General features: G+C 42.8%; 1 protein-coding gene across 1 annotated transcript in view; it reads left to right on the top strand.

The window, feature by feature from the left end:
* SLC25A1 (solute carrier family 25 member 1) overlaps positions 1-18,063 on the top strand; it is a gene marked incomplete in the record, with an annotated part of 1,035,726 nt that overhangs the window by 745,946 nt on the left and 271,717 nt on the right.

Genomic DNA, 18,063 nt, shown 5'->3' with positions numbered 1-18,063 from the left:
TGAAGTTAATCCTTGCCATTACAGAGGGCCTTCTTTTCTTTCTGAAGGAAAGGCAACACCAAAAGAGAAAGAAACTTCCTTACTACCCCAGGAAAGCACTTTAGCATTCTGTGGGCTGCTCTCTCTCCCCCCTTGAGTAGAGTCTTACCACCACAGTCTTCATTGCAGTATTTGATTGACCCCATGGGGGAAGGACATCTCAATGCAAGAAAGGGGTACAGCCTCCTACCTGTTTGTTCCTGTGAAAACCCTCTTATTCAGACACCAGTCTCTAGTGCCTTTGGTGGTAGGAAAGCTAGCCAAATGACTACTGTGCAGACAACACTCCGACAGACAACACCCTTTGTACCATGAAGTAACTCAGGACAGCTCCCCTCTTGACAAGTGAAGAATTAGTAATCAGAAAGAAACATCTACACATAAGCCTAAAGTTTCAAAAGCATACATTCAGAGGTAATATCCATGATATAGAGTATGTCACAACAAGTGAACTTCAAATGCTACATGTTAGCAGACACAATGTAAAGGCAAGCTTGATGATGTTGAGTTCATATCACATGGAGGGGATATGTTCTTCAAAGGGGGCAGCGATGCAGTACAAGAGCTACTTGACCAGCCAGCTTAGGAGAACATTTCTGCCCTCCACAAAATCATGATGGACAAAGTCCTTCTACATGCAACCCAACTGAAATAAGTAATGCCCAAGTCATAGAGGCGACAGAGATGGGTCAGTACATCTGCAAGTTGCCTAACTAGGACAGTACAAATTCCACTTGACCTATCTGGGAACCGTTTTTACATGAAGGCATCGGTTTGCTGATTAGTATTCCTATCAGCCTTAACCTTCGACACACCAAACAAATGATCCAGTGGCATCAGGATGTCTAGAATGAAGCAGAACCTTTAGTACACCTGTTGCTCCAGCCATGGGAGACTTCCCTGGCTAGAACTAAGTTTCCCAGGTCATTAGGAGCCAAGGTGCCTGAAATCCTGGCCTTACTTGCCACTAAGGGATAACAAGAATGGAGTTGGATTTTTGTTTTCCTCAACCTTTGTTATATGGCATAGGACAGCAGCTGCTCTTTCATGACACAGGATGAAGAATGCATTCACATATTTCACTAAACAAAATATGAAACAATGAGTGAGAAGGTCACTGAAAAAACAATCTGTAAAAACAAAATGAAAACTCCAGCAAAGCTAGAACTTCCACTGAGTGACCTCAGCAAAGCTAGAACTTCCACTGAGTGACCTCCCAAACCTCTTGTATAAGAGCACATGGGATATGTGCAAATGATCCTTATGAACATCAGATGTTTCAGCTAATTGGCAATTCTGAATGCCCATGACTTGTTTTGTCATTTTAATGGACAATTTCAGGCCAGTAAAGCCAAACCCCACTTGGTCATTTGCATATATCCCATGTGCCTCTGATACAAGAGGTTTGGGAGGTCACTTAGTGGAAGTTCTAGCTTTGCTGGAGTTTTCATTTTGTTTTTACTGATTAGTTTTTCAGTGACCTTCACACTCATTGTTTTAGTTTGTTGTTTGGGATATTTTTGAAGTGACCCTAATGATAATGGACATCAGCTGGGTATAACAGCCCTGTGTTTCTAATGCTTAGTCAAGCATTCTGATTGTGCTGTTCTGACGAGGTCATAAGGCCGAAATATGTATATCCATAGCTAGTGGGGTTTGGCTTTATTGCCTGAAATTGTCCATTAAAATGACAAAATAAGTCATGGGTATTCAGAATTGCCAATTAGCTGAAACATCTCATGTTCATAAGGATCTTTTGCATATATCCCACAAGAGATTTGTGAGGTCACTCAGTGGAAGTTTTAGCTTTGCTGGAGTTTTCATTTTGTTTTTACTAAACAAAATATGGGAATATCAGGTTTTTCCAAGCGATGGTGCAGCATCCTGTAGAATTATCTGCTTCTGGAAGTTCCAGACATAGGACATGGATCCACAGATGCAGGACAGAACATAAGGAGATGCTTAAATTCTACCAGTTTGTTCACTTCCCCAAAAGTATACAATCTTTTGGGGCAGTGCCATCAGCATCTGTGGCCCAATGCTAGATAAGCAGTCACTTCTTTGTAAAAGGTATGCAACCTCGGGCTCCTTGTTTGTTTAGATGGCAGTGGTAGAATGTCAGTTTAATCTTCAGTGCCATGAGGGCCAGAAAATTGCCCCTAGCACCACCTGGTTTATTTCCACCCATCTACATCTGTGAGCAATAAAGGAGTCAACCTTCCACCTGTTTGCTTAGTTAAATACTACTAAAGATTGTTCCTGGGAAAACCCTCTTATTCGGACAACCAATCTCCAGTGCCTTTGGTGATAGGAAAGCTAGCCAAATGACTACTGTGCAACCACCTCTCCATGACAGACAGCACCCTTTGTACCATGAAGTAACTCGGGACCCACCCCCCGACAAGTGAAGAATCAATAATCAGAATCTGAAACAGTTTTGACTATAGGAAGGAATGCCTGCCAAAAATTTCATGGGTCTGATGGCACTACTCCAGGTACAGCAACAGGGGTCCAGCACCAGAAGGTCCATAAGTGGGTGATGTCTCTTCAGAAAAACAACACATCACAGTCCAGTGAAGTATCTACATCTTGAATAAGCAAATGGCACCCTGAAAATTGTGATGGGCATCCAGAGCAAAAGAATGCAGCACAACCTAAGCTTAGACACTGAGATGCATCCTCAGCCCAGGCTGCCAAGACCACAACCTCCAGCACTACATTCCAGCAGAACTGGCAATAGACAGAGAGGTAAAACTGGATGTGCAGCTCTGTCCCCATGAAGGCTGTCCTCTTGGGTACCAGGTTAGACTTATGGTTATTCCTGCAAGACATGGAGGTCTAGAAGCACCCAAAGCTTGAAGTCTACAAGGAGTCCTTGGGTAGGACTAACAAAAGCCAGTCATCTAGGTATGCAAGTAATCAAGTGTAGGAGAAAATGACCTTCTCTTGCAAGACTTTGGTCAACAAGGCCCAGCATCCTGCTAAACCTTCCGAGCACTGAAAAATCAATTGACTAAGTGATGCCCACTCACAACAAACTAAAGGATTCTCCTAAAAGGATCCCCAAACACTGGTGTATACTAAATGTGTTCATTAAGCCTAGCAAACCTCATCCAGGCTCCCTGTAGCAACACAGCATGAAACCAGAGGGTCAGATTCACCTTCTGGAAACAATGGTGTCCAGAATGGGATGAAAATAGTCAACTTTCGGGACCTGGAAGAGGCAAGAGTAACATCTGACCTGTTCCTAAATACAGAATCTCCTCTGACTCCTTTTCAGCAGCATGAGCCAATCCTGTCCAAAGAATTCCATTGAGATGGATTGATCTAGTAAGAGTTCTTTCTAGTCTATGGGGGGGCAGTAAAATCAAGTGTGTGGTATAGATTATTTCCAGAACCCATTGGTCCTATATGACTATTCTTCAAACATATCTCATATGTCATCCTTTTAAAGTGATTCCTTCTTTCAAAATCCACGTTACCATCAGTACATTCAGTACTACGTGATATCTTGTTTCCTTAATGTCCTGTTCCCTTCTCAGGGAAACTAGATCTGTGGGAGGAACAGGAAGGTTGAAATGGTAGATTGGCTGCCATACTAGGTGAAGGAAATAGCTCTAATGCTGGTATAGGTATGTCTCCTGGTGGAGGCCAGGGGCTACCTGTGATGGCTCCCCTGTGCACATAGGATGCTTGCCATACAATTGCTTGTAGTACGTGTACTTAAAATGGAAATTAAGCAGTGGGTTGGGAAATGATATACCCTATGCTGGCAAACTGCAGTGGAATCATTTCCATCCACACAAAGCAACTTTTATTGAGGGCCAATGGTATGTAAATAATTTGCTGGAGGCAACTTTCAGCAAACGTCAGATTTTTTTTCCCAGGGGGTCAGGCCTGTTTGCACTCCCCCATATGGAAGACACCCTCACATCTATTTCATTGTTTCACAGCAGTGGTGTAAAGGGCAGACTGCTATGGTACTGAAAGTGGCTTTTTTCTGAAGGAGTGCTCCAACCAATGAGCTTCTCCCAGTGCACCATTTTCATTTCATATCCATTCTGTCTAACCACCTTTCTGAAATATTAGTGCAAGGTGTTTTTCCCCTTGCAGAAGGGTGGAAATTAAGGCTGTCAGAATACAGGGAGAAAAATGAATGGTTCAAAACTAGCCTGCTGGAGGTCAGCAGTGCTCATTATGCTGTGTACCCGGAGCTGATTTAGATGTCCTGCTTTTTCCCCTGTCAGCCTCCCTTTCATTATTCCTGTGTAAATGGAGCTGCACTTGTCCGGCATGGGCAGTCAGTCAGGTAAGCATGGAATGTAGTGTCTGCATGCTGCCTTCCTGTTGGCAGCAGTGGCACATAGCATGATTGTTGCCTTACAGTGAGACTTGGTGTAGTGCCTTTTTTCTGTGTGTTTTTTTTTTTTTTTGTTTTGCAGGAGCACCCACTGACCCCCCCTGCTAATTATATATACTAACTCCGAGATCACACATTGCTGTGGAAAGGGCATATTTCCCAAACCAAATTTTGAGGACTAAACAGATGTTGACCAAAGGTAGTGTTGATGACAAAATTCATATATAATATGGGGACACTTAAAACGATTGGAACTCCCTAATGTCAGCCTCTGTTTGGTTGACAAAACAGGTAGTTAGCAGGTGAGCAAGAGTGACACTTTCCGGGTTTTGGGAATATGACCTTTTCCCCAGAGATTGTGCAGTCCTGAAATTGAAATAATTAATTAGGGTGTGAGAAGGGTGCAGGGGGGCTTTAAAATTTACTTCCTCTGAGGAATAATTTCTGAGCATGCATTTAAGCATGCCAGCGTTTGTTGACGTTGACATGTCGATTCAATGAATTTAAAGTGTGTACGTGCATGTGTTTATATAGAATATTTATTTTATTTAACATTTGTTTGCCGGGAAAGTCAGACTTGGAACAAAGCCAATTTTCAGCGGCGGCCCAGGGAGAAACGCTCCAGATGCATGTCTTTGTAATGTGGGAGGAAACCGGAGTACTTGGAGAAAACCCACACTAACGCATGGAGGACTTGCAGACTCCACACAGAAGGTGCTCCAGCAGAGAATCAAACCGGAGAACTTCTTGCTGTGAGGTGAAAACACTACCGCTGCACCACTGCTCCATCCAATATGATGTAGGAGTGTAACGTTAATTTAAGACTCATTTTGTCAACTTAGAATATTAAAACATTTAATCTGAAATTTATATAGACTAAAGGACGTTTACACTAATGATATTTGATAGAAAAGTGTTCTATAGAGAATTAATGCTGTTGTGGTTTAGAGTGGTAGGAATTACAAGGCAATTTAGTGTAGTACACACCCACAAACTTGTGCTTGTGCGTCATCAGTGATTCACTGTGTCTGGTATTCTCTTCTCTACGGTTTTGCCACTGTCAGTATTTTTAAGTATGGGGATGGGATTGATGTGAAGCCTCACACATGGAGAGTGCAGGGTGCTTGCACCACACAGTGGCAAAAATAAACTTTTGGAGGAGTATTTGATGCATATGAAATTTTAGATGAAAGGTGGTTAGATTAAATGTGCTTCAGGTTTAATGAATTTTCAGGCTTGATTTTTAGATGGTTTGTAATTAGATGAAAGCTTTATGGGTTTTAACGTAATAAACGTGTGTGTGTGTGTGTGTGTGTGTGTGTACACACACACACACACACACACACAAATAAAAGTATAAAATGTATATGATTATTGTAGGAATGATATTTATTTTTATTTTATTTTACATTTGTTGACTGGGATTGTCTGACTGGGCTGAAGAGCCCTTTTTCAGCGGAGGCCCGGGGAGAAAAGCTCCAACATACTATACAATTTTCATTATAAATTAGCATTAAACAGCGATGTTACAGGATTATTACAAGGCATTAAGTAGCAATACAATGTTATACAGTGTCAATAATCAGTAGTATAGCATAACTATTTCAAGATGTATAAAAAGAAATATGTCATTAAGATGAGTATAGTTTTTGGGGTAAGTGGTTACAAAAACCCAGTTTTATCATGATGTAGTTGCATGAAGGCAAGACAATTACAACAGAATGTTTCTCTGAGGCAGTTTGCTTAATAGATTTTAGAAGACAGTAGAAAGAGTTGTCAAGGAAGATTAGAGAGAGCTAGTGAGAAGAGTGAGTTAAGGGCAGAAAGTAGATTAAGGTATGAGAAGTAGGGGATGTTAAAGAGGGAGAGTGCCGTGGCAGGAACAGTGACTTTTAATGTGCTCTTTGGTGGAAATTATTAGATGTCTAATACGAAATATTGACAAGGACCATTCAATTCAAAGGTTCACATTGTCGAACATACAAAAGATTGGAAAAGGAAATAATTTAATTTTGCTATCATTAAGCTAAAACCCTTCCGTAACACTAAGCCCCAGTTTGCCTGCACAGTTATAGTATTATAGAAGTTTTCTATAAGTTAAAGTATAGAGTTAAGGTTAGCAGGCTGGTGCCCACTTTAGCATTACCTGCTAACCGTTTCCTTACACCTTACTGTAGAAAAACTCTTTCGACATTATAACTGTTGCACAAGACAGTTCAGTCCCACAGGACATATATACACAGACTCTGTATATCTATTCCCTTACCGCTTAACTGTATCAGTAATCCGCAAACATACTCTAGGTTGTGCATGCTGTTAATGTGTCCCCACACCCAATCCTAACATGCCAACACAAACGCGCATACACATTTCCACATGTAGTACACGTCCACTTACCTGTTTCAGCAAAACAGCCATTTGATAATAGAAGTTCAGCAAAATATCTCCCCTTTACGCTTTTTGAACATGTTTGATAATGCATGGAACTTTGTGTGTGTTATGTATAATATATTTGTGTATGCATATATGGAATATATAATATGCGCAGTTGTATCACTAGAAATAGATATGCTCTGTGATGTGATATGTGGGACAATCTTAAATTTGGATTAGCGTTTTTATTCTCAAAATGTTTCATATTTGTGATATTGTAGCAAATTGCAGTTCACAGATGATGATTGTTAATATCGCACCTTTTTCTTAAAAAAAAAAATGTTCTTTCATATCAATTTCTGCTACTTTTTTCTGAGCAAATTTTCTGAAGGCATGATGTATGAGTGATAGGCTCTCTGTCTTTTTCCCCTTGTTTATTCTGAGCCTCCGGCCTCTGTGCTGGGATTAGTTGTTAAAATATATAAATAAATAAAAGCTGTATAGAAGGAAAATGTTAATTTTGATGGCATCAAAGTCCAAAGCCGTGGCTGTAGGATATAGTGGAAAATAAGCCAGGCATTGTAATGGCAGCATTTCATGTTGCAGGTGCATTACTAACCTTAAAAATAATGTACAGTGTTTTTAGTTGTCAGTGGCTAGCTGATTTTTGCTAACATTCATCAAGTACTGGCCTCCCACACCGCCTTTCCATGTCTGGTCTACTTCGAGACTTTGGTTGCCAGGCAACATTATGCCAGTTTGATGCACTGTGCACACTTCATTTGATATCTTGACGTAATGGTGATCAGTGACAGTTTGGCATTGAAATAGGAAAGAGTTTTTAATAAGATTTGCATACAAAGCTGAAACTGCTACTGTCATCTGAGTGCATACATTTTTTCTTTTCACTAAACTGGATTCTGTTGAAGACATAATCATAAATTTTGTAGAAAGGGACCTTGCTAAGTTGCTCTGTGCAAAGATGAAATGTCTCAAGTTGAAATGCCTGTTTTTAGATGGTGTGTTTTCATAAATCGTTGCAGCAGAAATTGAGAGTAGTAGTACTGTCTGCAGACTGTCGCTCATTTATCATTTTGGCCTGTCCTGACATTCCACGGTTATCCAGCTACTTGTTGCATTAGTGCATGTTGTATGTACTGTATGTTGCACTGGCTGGATTCTTTCAACTAAGTGACTGGAGTTTCAATTCAGCCATATATAGCTGTCCTCAAAAAATGATGATGTTCTTCGTGTTTCACTGTTGCAGTCACCACACTTGGGTTATCCTGCCAGAGGTAGTCCTCAGTCGGCCCGAATACCAGAGGCTTAGAATTTTTGCGTCGGTTGCCGTCACTCCAGGACTGACGTCAGGTAGTCAGTGGTATAAAATCAGGCAGCCGACACCATTACACCAGTCTTTCTTGCCGAAGAGCCTGAAGCAGAAGCAGTTCGCATGAGTGCCGGTCGGTCGCTACCTGAGTTTTTGTTTCCGAATTGAAGTTGAAGTCTTCTAAAGCTAAGTACCCCTTTGGGGATCCTTTTTTCTTGCTCTAACCAAATGTCAGAAAAAGTTAACAATTGTCTCTACTTTGGAAGGCAAGTACCACACCGAGACTTCCATTCTTACTGCATTACCTATTTAGGCCCAGACCATGACATCCTCGCTTTCGATTTTGTGCTTTGTTCAACGGCAGAACTTTACATCGTCGGGGCCCTTATTGTAGCTAGATATTTCTGCTCAGTCCTTGAATTCTGATATGGCTTCGGTAAGCCATCCGACTTCTGATCTTCTGAAAAAACAAAAGATAAAGACAGAGACAGATCACACAGGTCCAAAACCACCAATGATGCTTCCGTTAAGCGAGAAGTCTGTTCTCAGGTCCTCAGTGAGGACAGCCCCTGATGCCCGCTTCTGTGGATTTGCAGGCTGCTACCAAGACCCTTTCGGACTCTGGTATGCCGCGAGACTCTTCTTCTACTAAGGATCCTGCAGATGTCTCTACCTCGGATGGGTCTGGAGCCGCTGAGCAGTCACCGGCTTCCGAGGAAGTACTTTGCATTACCGATACTCGCCACAAACCAATGACTTCTTTCGCATCTTCAATTCTTTCTAAAACTACCGAGTTTCTAAGGCCCAGGGTACGAACTACGCCCAAAAAACTGATGACCCAAGCTCAGGTACCTACTTCTTTGCCTCAATTTCAAATGCTTAAAATGGTGGAAGACCTTAATATGCTTATAAGGGGAAGTCAGGCTACCCCTTCCAAAAGAGAGAGACGTCCCCAGTAGTTTTGTCTGAACAGGAGTCTGATGACTCAGATGCTTCTGAATATGAGGACATGCAATCGCTATCTGCTTATGAGGATTCTGATGCAGAGGAATCCATTCCTTCTGCCCCTCCACCAGAAGATTTTTCATTTGGTGAAACCCTTCATATTTTAAGGGAGCATTTCCAATGGGAATGTCAGGACTACCCGCAGTCAAAAAAGAGACTCTGGGAATTCTTAGATTTACCACAGCACAGACCTTTAGCCATTCCTCCTGTCTTGGATGTTGCGGATGATGTCTTTATGGAATCCAGTTCGACTCCTGACACCCTTCCTCCTGCTCCCAGGAAACCTGACAGGTACTACAGAGTCCCTGATTCTCACAAATTCTACTGCTGACCCAGAGGTCATCTCTCAAGGACCTAAGGGAATTAAAGCAACCTCAGCTAATAATCCCATCCCCTCAGACAGGGATTCCCGAGCTTTAGACAGATGGGATAAAAAAGTGTACACCTCTGCTACTCTTGCTATTAGAGCACTAAATTGTCAGTTCCACATGCTGAAATATCAGTAACATACCATGGAACTCCTCAAACAAAAAAATATATTCCTTTCCTGCTTGTGCAGAAAGTAAAGAATTACAAGAGCGTATGCATTCTGCAAACCAAGTTACTAAGCACACCTTGCAATGTGGCTTTGATGCCCTAGAAGCATCTTGCAGGGCAGCAGTCACTGGTTCTGTACTTAGAAGGCATGCTTGGCTTAAGGAACAGACCTTGCCAGACCATTTCAAATCAAAATTATTGGACACACCATTGAACAAAGACAATTTGTTTAGCACCAAGGCAGAAGAGGTCTTAAAAAAGATGGAAGAAAAAGCTAAATCTATGCAGACAGTTAAAGAAATTTTACAGGTCCAGCCTCTGAAGTTCAATAGACATTGCCCCTCCAAGCACTGTTCCTTTCCGGCCCCCTCCAAGTTCAGCACAGACCCAGGGGAAACAGACCCCCCAGGCAGCAGCCCCAGGGAATGCAGAGATATAAGCAATGGAGTTCTTCTCTTCAAAAACAGGGAGTGCTAAGCCACCCCCTTATGGCAAGAACTCACAATGACTTTACACCTCCACCCATAACCTCTGTCCACCTGCATCTGCCCCTAGGAGAAAAACTCTCCTTCCATGCAAACAACTGGGCCTCTATTACCAACGACCGATGGGTCCTCAAAATAGTGTCCCAGGGATACACATTTTATTTCCACACTCTGCCAGCCCCAGGAGTGTTCCCAGATCTTCCTCCAAACCAGTGGGCAGAGGTCAAAAAGCAAGTCCTTTCCCTGCTCTCTATGAGGGCAATACAACATGTTCCTGCAGACCAGATAGGCCAAAGTTTTTATTCCAGAATTTTCCTGGTACCCAGAAAAGAGGGCACCTGGCGCCAAATCCTCAACCTCTCCATTCTAAACACCTTTCTGGTGATACCAAAATTCAAAATGCTCATCCTTCAGCAGCTTCTTCCTGTGCTTACCAAGGATGCTTGGTTAGCCACCCTAGACCTAAAAGAGGCCTACCTAGACATCCCAATCAGGGAATCTTGCAGGAAATGCCTACGTTTCAGGGCAGGATCTTTGCACTTTCAGTTCTCTGCGCTTCCCTTTGGCTTATCCACTGCTCCCAGAGTTTTCACAAAATGCCTGGCTCCTGCCATTGCTTTTTGCAGACAAAGAAATATTCAAATTTACCTTTACTTAGACGATTGCCTGATTCATGCAGACAGCCAGGGAAAAGCTGTTACAGCACCTGACCTTTGTAAAGGACCTATTGACCTCCCTGGGGTACACTATCAATGAAAATAAAACAAACTAGTACCCACACAAAAAATTGTATTCCTGGAAGCAAGATTGGAAACAGCATCCCAGATGGCATTCCTTACTCCCGAAAAACAAGCCTTCCTGACAGGCTACTTCTTTCAACTAGCCACCATAACCAGTTATCCACAAGGAAAATCCTGGAAGCTCTAGTGTTCATGGCCTCCTGCATTCTACTCATTCCATATGCCAGACTGCATATGAGAAAACTACAGTGGTACCTAAAAAGCCTTTGGTGTCAACACTCTCAAGACCGGGAAACTATCATACCAATGATACCTTGTCTAAGGAAAGATTTTCTTTGGTGGGCAGCAACATGCAACCACAACAAGGGACTTCCTTTCTCACTAACCCATGCCGCCAAGACCATCACCACAGATGCATCAGACTATGCCTGGGGTGCACACCTGAATGGCAGGTGCATTCAGGACCATTGGAGCCCAAATCAAATACATCTGCACATCAACCAAAAAGAGATGCTAGCTGTTCAGCACGCCCCGACAGCTTTCAGACCCATACTCTCCCCGGGGCCTCTGCTGATCAAAACAGATAACACCAGAGTGATGTGGTGTATCAACAAGCAGGGAGGGACTCACTCTTATCCTCTCTGCAGGCTCGCCATGACACTTTGGCACACAGCCTCAGCCATGCAACTTCACCTACTAGCACAATTCCTGTCAGGATCCCTAAATTCTCTGGCAGACAACTTGAGCAGAAACCTGCAAGACCCACACGAGTGGCAGCTAGACCTCAAAACCTTCACCCTTGTAAGCCAGAAATGGGGCACCCCGAAGGTGGATCTCTTTACCTCCCACTCCAATAGTCAGCTCAGCAAATTCTGCACCAGGGAACCTCACAGCAAGGTGTGGAAAGTGGATGCTCTATCCATCCAGTGGGTAAACCTCTCGGTTTATACATTTCCTCATCTACCACTCATTTCAAGGGTACTGCTCAAAATAAGGGAGGAAAAACCGAGGGCAGTCCTGATTGCCCCAGACTGGCCACGCCAGCACTGGTACCCACTGATCTGCAGCCTATCACCCCTGCCACCATGACACCTGCCTCAGATCACTGCACTCCTGACCCAGAAGAATGGAGAATTCATGCATCCTCATGTGCAGACCCTCAACCTGGCAGCCTGGCTTATTCTCTGATCTCTCCTCAAACTGCCAGCCTAAGCAATCAAGTTCTAGTTGTGATACGTGAGGCCAGACGCTCCAGCACTAGAAAATCCTATACTGAGAGTGGAAAAGGTTTTGCACCTGGATTCAGGCTAAGGAGCCAAAACAGCACAGCCCTCCCTACCTCTTATCCTGGATTACCTGGCAGACCTACTACACAGGGGTCTATCCTTCTCTTCTATTAAAATGCATGCCTCTGCCATCTCTGCTCATTACAGCACAGAGCCACCTGTCTTCTCACAAGAGGGGCCAACAACTTAAGGCCACCCAGAAGAGCTCCAAACCCAGCTTGGGACCTTAACTTTGTGTTGGAAAAGCTCACCCTACCTCCCTTTGAATCTGCAGCTTCAGCAGAGTTAGAATTCCTCTCTTGGAAAACAGCATTGCTTCTAGCCATAACTTCAGCTAAAAGAGTTTCAGAGCTACAAGCACTAATGGCTGTTCAGCCCTTTATCATTTTCCATGCCGACAGGGTCTCCCTCAGGACTAACCCCTCCATGTCTAAAGTGGCGTCTAGTGTGGCTCTCAACCAATCCATTCATTTGCCCAGATTTTTCCCTAACCCACAAAACAAGGGGGAAAGGATTCTTCGCTCTCTAGATGTGCACAGACAGTTCCGATTTTATGTGGGTAGGACCAAATCCTTTAGAAAAACTGACCAATTGCTAGTCAGCTTCGCAGCAAGAGCAGAGGGCAAGGCCATATCCAAACAATCTCCAAATGGATAGCACACTGCATCCATTTCTGCTAAAAGCAGCATGGGAAACTGCCCCAAAGGGGGTCAGGACACATTCCACCAGGGCAACCTCCGCCTCTGCAGCTTTTCTCAGAGGGGTCCCCATCAGGGACATCCTGGAGGCTGCAACTTGGACTTCTGTTCATACTTTCACCAAGCATTACCACCTGCCTATCATCTCCAAATCCAGGGCAGGCTTTGCCACCGCAGTATTGCAGGGCATCCTAGCCAGCCTCCAGGCTTCTTGACTGCCTCCACCCTTTCTCTTCAGCTTTGAGAATCAACCCAAGTGTGATGACTGCAACAGTGAAACACGAAGAACATAGTACAGTTGTGTACACATAAATGTAGATGTTTGAGTGTATTCACTGTTGCAGTCCTGGTCCCCTCCCCCTCCATCCCCCTTGTCTCTCTCTTGATCTCTTCCTCTCTCATTACAGAGAATTATTGGTATTTACTTTCTACAGGTGGTGTTCTTCCACCTTAACTTAGCTCCCTATTTGGGGGCTCCTGACAGTTGGGGAAAGAAAAACTGATGTAATGTCGTTGGCTGCCTGATTTTATACCACTGACAACCTGACGTCAGTCCTGGAGCGACAACAACCGATGCAAATATACTAAGCCTCTGGTATTTGGGCTGACTGAGGTCTACCCTGGCAGGATAAACCAAGTGTGATGACTGCAACAGTGAGTACACTCAAACACCTACATTATGGTAAGTGTACACAACTGTACTTTGTAAGCTGTGACATATCCTGTGAAATTTTAACGCATGTGTTCCCCAGGCCATTTGGAGTTGGGGTACCCTGTATTGTGAAGTTTTTATTTGTCAAAAATTACTTGCATTCGGCTGATGCACAAAAAATATGAGCATTTCCTGTAACTTGTATTTGGTTTGTTTTTGTGCACTTTGGATATAGTGCAGCTCTCCCTATGAGGGCATTTGCAATCTGAAAACTGGAACAGCAAGACTAAATTGTTTCTTGGAATATTACCATACTTTGGAGAAGAATGAATTTCAGAGTTGGTGAATACGTTTGGGGCGACATGCCCTCCAGATTGGGCAATGCAAGAGGGCTAGTCAACCACCCAACAAAAAGTAACTTTAAAGTAGGGCAACAATGTTTGGCTGTTCACCTTTTATTTGTGGAATTTTTTTTAGTAATTTTTGGAGATCTCGTGCTTAAGTAGTCTTGGAATTACAGTATTTAGTTGAAATCTTAACAAAGCAATTCCAATGATTCAGAGGCTATTTATCAGAAGAGGGCAGAGGAGCTGTAACATTTATGTAAAAGTCAGTTTAGTAGTATTATACAAAGTAGATTGTATGGGTACTGCAAGCAGTACATGTTAATAGTGTTTTGAATTATAAAGAAAAAATATTGAGGTTTGCATATGTCTGCAGTGGATAAAATGTATTTTTATGCAAGCGTGAAAGGTCTAAATCTGCTAATCTGCAGTTCCATTTGGTGTAAGATGCATAAGTTATAAGCTGCAGAGTTTATACTGTTACTGTTTAAGTCCCTTAATTCATGTCCAGTTAAGTAGATGTTATGTTCTGCAAATTGTATGCAATCATCATCTTAATGTGAAGATAAAGGATTTGGAATTTTATTTTTCCAGCTCCATGGGCTTTTGATGCCAATGTCAAAATTCTAGGTGGTGAAATATGTGGTGTGCACATGCTGTTTGTACATGTCAGCAGTTACTGGATTTAGGTGGGGTGTCTGCCATTGCTAGAGTCCTCCAAGATGGTCTCTATTTCCAAACATCTGTGGATGTCTGTGTCAACTTAACTTGGTCTAACTTGAAGGAGCTCTGTCATTGTCCACTCCACAGGTCTCCTCTTATGGCGACTTTAGATTGTCCCAGAAATCTGTGGAATTTTGAAATCTGGACAGCCTACCTCTGATTTGCCATCAGTGGCAGGGGATCCATCTTTATAAGAGAAAACGTGAAGTCTTCCTCTAGGAAGATTTAGGTTTCTGTGACAGATTGGTGTGAACTCCTTACTTCCCTTTTATTATGAGTCTGACATGGAGTACACTCTATCCTGTACTTCATTCCCACAGGATACGGGGATACCCTTTTTCTTCAGATGAGAGGCTGAAGAATTCTCCCAGGCCTTTATTAACTACAGAGACTTGCTGAACATAAGTACAGGAAGATGCATTTGCTAATTCATCCTTGGAGCCAGATTCCAAAACGCCTGCTTCTTGGAAGTCCGACTTCTACTTTGACTGTAAGTGCCTTTGTAAAATTATTTGGCCAATCCAGCTATAGTGTCCGTGTTTTCCAGCAGGGGAATTACTGCAGCTTCGAGTAGGACTCTCCTTCCCAACGACAGGTCAAGTAAAGTCCTCGACTGATTTGTGAACCTGCCTTCAGTCGTTAACTTAAAGTACATGCTTGAAATATCAGGAATCCATCTTTACTCAGATGAAAGGAAAGCCCAAGGGTGGGGTGGGGTGGAGGGGTTGAGGACTAAGATGCTTGAGCTATGCAGTCTCAATGCACACGCTGCCATGCATTGCATCAAATGCTGCTAAGATAGTGTCTGCATTGTTCAGGGGAGTGGCAAAGTCTGTTATAAGGATACATGCATGGCTGAGGGCTCAGCCATGCCAGATCATGTCAAAGCAGAACTCCATAATGAACCCTTACTCAAGGAGCTTTTTTTAGGATACCTTGCAGAGAAGTTGTTCAGCAGACCTAAAGGGAACATGATGATGCAGTAAATCAAACAGCTCCTTCATTTTGAAGCACTATGAATTGCCCTGCTAAATGCTGACCTCACTAGCCTTAACAAGGTAGGAACAAACCCCAAAAGAGTAGTAAAGTTCGCTATCACATGTGGTAAGTAGACCAGAAAAAAAAATCTGGGGCCCTCGGCCCTGACACACCAAGAGAACAGTTATGACTCATTTAAGCTTATCCATTCCCCACTCCATCACCAAGTCTCACCTCAAGTAACCCCCCAACCTTCCTTATGCTCCTGTCCTTTCTGATTTAAGGACAGGGCACTGACTCTATTATGTATATCTGAGAAAGGTCATTATTCAGGATGAGTATGCCCTGAATATTTTAAGTCAGAGGTACAGATTTCATTTTCATAACAGACTTACATTTTTGTACATTCTATAAGTTCACAGTGACCAAGTACATCTGGTCCTCCTCTCCCCACAAATTGTTAAAATTAAAGCCCTCCTGTCTCGGGGAGTCATAATGAGAATACCAAAAGATGGTGCAGGATTCTGTTCCAGAATTGTTCTGCTCCCAAGAGGTGGTGGAAGCCTATTTTGGAAACTGTTCAAACTAATCAAGTTTCTAAACATTTCAAAAGTTGAGGTGCTAACCTTGCAAATCCTACCTTTTCTGCTTTGATAGTGTATTTGATCATGATGGACATAAAGTTTGCTTGCCTTCACATATAGCCAGGGTCAACAGATGTCTCTGTTTGAAACATGGGGTTCCCATTATTAGTCTACCTGCTTGTCCTCTGGCTTGTCTCTTGTACCCAGGATGTTTACAAAGTGCCTGGCTGTAGTAGCCACTTACTGCCGAACCAAGAGCATCCACAGCTTTCCATACATGAGTGACTGTCCCAACTAAGCATATTCCTTAAGTACAGAAGGCTGTACAGGTTATGTTGTTAAGCTTCCAGTGCTTAGGCCTGTCTTTAATTCTCCCAGTCTAATGCCTACTGCCCACAAGATGTGCTGTTTCTAGGAGTGCTGCAAGATGGAGCAACAAGAGCCTTTTTCTCCTTATACAAAATGCTCTTTCTGTCCCAGTACTTCAGAAATGTCATTCAAGAAATAACAGCAAAGGAATCCTTTAAGTTAAGAGTCATATGGCTTCCTACATCTGTATTATACCACTGGCAAGATTGCTCATGAGACAGTTGCTAAGGCATTTGATTCCTGTAGAGCCCCATTCAGCTGTTTCCACCTTGACAGTTTTTTATATAGGTTATACAAAGTGCAGCTCTATCTGAAGCCCTGGCCCCCAGGCTATTGCCACTAACACCTCTGACACAACCTGGGGAGCACAAGTGACTGACCTAAGAATACAGCGAACCTGCGATAAGGCGCTCTGCCACCATTTCTTATATGACAGTGTGTCTTAGTCAGTGTAGTTGTCATTGAAGCCTTTAAGCCTTTCTGGCAAAAAGGAACATTGCAGATCATCACAGGCAGTGCCACAGCCAAGTGTTGTATCTGTAAATTGGGAGGAACCCACTCATACCTGTTGTGCAGGCTAACATGCAAGCCCAGAAGCTAGCCCAGGTGCCAAGCTTGTCCCTCAAGACATTATCCATCCAGTGTCAGGAAAATGCCTAATCAGACCACTGACCAGAAAAGAAGTGTATCCCCATTAGTGGAGACTGAACAGAAATGCATTTCAGGACTTTAACAGGTGAGGTGTACCAGAAGACATTGCATCTCCACTGAAGACACCATTAGATTTTTGACAAAAACTGAGGCCTGGCTGAATCATGCCTTCACCATAATTCGGGCAGGCCCGTTGTTTTCCTCCCCTATCCTTGTAGCCCCAGAATGTTGCAGAAGATAAAGTGAAGAGGAGCCAGATAGCTCCCTTCTGCCTTAAGCAGCATTGGATGTTCATTTTAGTGTACATTTGTTGCAGTCCTCCCTTTTTTGCAGTGTAACATCTCGAATTGTGCATCCTTAACAGTGACGACACCCCATTAGTTGATCTGTTTCCTGAAGATAGATAAAGAATCTGTAGGGGATGTTCCTATTTCTTTAGTAGAGCTAGATATTTGATTCTGAAACCTAAAGCTTTGTCAAAGTTAATAATCGCATTGCTTTTGGGAAGCAAATACCCCTCAAGGATTTTCATAAAGTTTAAAACAAATAAATGGATCACATTGTAAAGAGTGAAGCAAGCCTACTAATTCAAAATAGGCACACTATAGAGGTAGCTCTACAACTGAAACACTGATACATCCGGATAGCTTGCGATACTTTAAGTAAAAAAACGACAAAGGAAAACCTAAAACGCCTTAACTAAATCACCACGCTAGTTAATTCAGTTTTGTATGTATTAGATCCTTTTATTGATTGCTAGGTATCTGAAGAAGTCCTTTCTGCTTTGGACAAAAAACGCAGTGATTTAGTTAAGGCATGTGCCTATTTTGATTTTCATAAAGTTCCTAACACAATGTTTTTTTTCTCCATTTTGCTGAGCATAGTAAGGACAGAACAAGTCTTGCTGCC

This window comes from Protopterus annectens, chromosome 10.part0, assembly GCF_019279795.1.
Source record: "Protopterus annectens isolate FY-2018-M chromosome 10.part0, PAN1.0, whole genome shotgun sequence".
NCBI classification, from domain to species: domain Eukaryota; kingdom Metazoa; phylum Chordata; order Ceratodontiformes; family Protopteridae; genus Protopterus; species Protopterus annectens.
This window is presented reverse-complemented; position numbering and strand designations above follow the sequence as displayed.